The sequence below is a fragment of the Schistocerca serialis genome, chromosome 2 (assembly GCF_023864345.2).
Source record: "Schistocerca serialis cubense isolate TAMUIC-IGC-003099 chromosome 2, iqSchSeri2.2, whole genome shotgun sequence".
NCBI classification, from domain to species: Eukaryota; Metazoa; Arthropoda; class Insecta; order Orthoptera; family Acrididae; genus Schistocerca; species Schistocerca serialis.
Window position 1 is genome coordinate 441197883 of NC_064639.1, and position 2479 is coordinate 441200361.

At 43.0% G+C, this 2479-nt stretch overlaps 1 non-coding gene across 1 annotated transcript; it reads right to left on the bottom strand.

Annotated features, from left to right (window-relative positions):
• Window positions 1-221: 221 nt before the first annotated feature.
• On the bottom strand, window positions 222-296 carry Trnas-uga (transfer RNA serine (anticodon UGA)). The gene has a single exon. It is a non-coding gene; the product is annotated as a tRNA-Ser (tRNA).
• Window positions 297-2479: the final 2183 nt, after the last annotated feature.

Here is a 2479-nt window from a genome sequence, read left to right on the forward strand (position 1 = left end):
AATAATAAACAGTTTACTTTTTCCATTTCTCTCGTTTTCATTTGACTATCCCTTATCGTCTGTCCAACAAGATGAGCCACGTGTAAACGCTAAATGGTGCAAGAAAGAAGAAACGAACTATTGACGGGAAAAAGCAGAGAGATTTGACGAATATATGTGCGGAGTCCATGATATGCTCAAAGTAATTCCATTATTGAAACTTCCTGGCAGATTAAAACTGTGTGCCGGACCGAGACTCGAACTCGGGACCTTTGCCTTTCACGGGCAAGTGCTCTACCAACTGAGCCACCCAAGCACGACTAATGCCCCATCCTCACAGCTTTACTTCAGCTAGTACCTCGTCTCCTGGGCATGAGTCGTGCTTAGGTAGCTCAGTTGGTAGAGCACTTGCTCGCGAAAGGCAGAGGTCTCGAGTTCGAGTCTCGGTCCGGCACACAGTTTTAATCTGCCAGGAAGTTTCATATCAGCGCACACTCCGCTTTAGAGTGAAAATCTCATTCTGGTAATTCCATTATTGATTTTAATTTTTGTGGATCAATTAAAAATGCATGAAAACTGAAAAGTTAGGAAACTGGAAGCTATCGAGAGGTGACAGAAAGGGGGAGCGAAAGGTCTGTGGCCTAGGGGGCCACCCTCTGTAAATCCAGCCTTGTGTTTAATGTAGGCCTCGTCTCTGAACAACGCTCGTGGCGCTCCACTGCACGAATTCCATAGGAGGTACCATATCGGGTACTACTAGCACCTGCATCCTCCGAAGGTAGTAGTGGATCGGTGTCTATCAAAGTGGTTACGTGGTATACGCCCATAGCACGCGTCTTATTTCAGAAGCATTACTGTACATTGCGTACACGGTCCCATGACGCCGTGCTTATAATCTGGTGTTCTAGAATTAATCTTTCAAACTCTAAATGCTTAGGACTCTCTCAGTCTTCGTGATGTGGACGGATCTTAATCGGTTGTGCTACATGCTTTTATATCATCTGCGTGCATGTCCGTAACAAATGACCGGTTTTTGCTATTGCTTTACATTGTTTATTTGTTCAAACATGTTTCGCCTGATCACGAAAAGCACTACTAGCGCATCCTATAGTGAATCACTGAACTAATATATAGTTTAAAAATATGTGCAGCTACATAAGAAGTATGTGTGTCGCTATTACAGTAGTAACGAGAAGTACTAGTAACTTTTGGAAGGGTAGGAAGAAAGAGGCTAGGAGTTTATTGCGATGTTCTTATCTTCCCGAAACGTATTCGTCTTCTCACTACAGATATGTTGTCTGTCAAATGTCAATGGCTATTTGAGCTTCAGACGCCTTTCTATCTGTTGTCTGGACGTGAACTTCAGAGAGTCCATCTTCTGTCTGTATGTAATCTATGTTGTTGTCTGTGAGTCAACATGAACTTCCGTGACATCCTTTTGGAAATAAGCTGTCATCGTACCTTGCTTTCTTGTGTTCCATTTATGACAAACATTTTCTTAGCCCTTCTTGCTATATGTTAGTAAATTTCCAGACCTCATTACTTTACAATGGAGCTACATCTAGCGGTCAGAGAACATAATTATTTTCAGCTTTAGCACATCCAGATAGTTTGTCGTCATTGCACATTTTCGATGGGTTAACCCTGGCAGTTAATAACGATGTGTCTATTTCGTAAAGTGGTTTTGAGGGAATGAATCTATAATAACTATAAAATTTGATTTTGGTGGAAACAGTTTTCTTGTTACCTATATACCAAGGCATTGTGTAGGCTTTTTAGAACTTTCCTGTGCAGTTTCATGAGTTACTCTATACAGGCTGGTCCATTGATCGTGACCGGCCCAAATATCTCACGAAATAAGCGTCAAACGAAGAAACTACAAAGACGGAAACTTGTCTAGCTTAAAGGGGGAAACCAGATGGCGCTATGGTTGGCCCGCTAGATGGCGCTGCCATAGGTCAAACGGATATCAACTACGTGTTTTTAAATAGGTTCAAATGGCTCTGAGCACTATGGGACTTAACATCTATGGCCATCAGTCCCCTAGAACTTAGAACTCAAACCTAACTAACCTAAGGACAGCACACAACACCCAGTCATCACGAGGCAGAGAAAATCCCTGACCCCGCCGGGAATCGAACCCGGGAACCCGGGCGTGGGAAGCGAGAACGCTACCGCACAACCACGAGCTGCGGACTTTTAAATAGGAACCGACATTTTTATTACATATTCATGTAGTACGTAAAGAAATGTGAATGTTTTAGTTGGATCACTTTTTTCGCTTTGTGATAGATGGCGCTGTAATAGTCACAAACGTGTAAGTATGTGGTATCACGTAACATTCCGCCAGTGCGGACGGTATTTGCTTCGTGATACATCACCCGTGTTAAAATGGACCGTTTACTAATTGCGGAAAAGGTCGATATCGTGTTGATGTATGGCTATTGTGATCAAAATGCCCAACGGGCGTGTGCTATGTATGCTGCTCCGTATCCTGGAC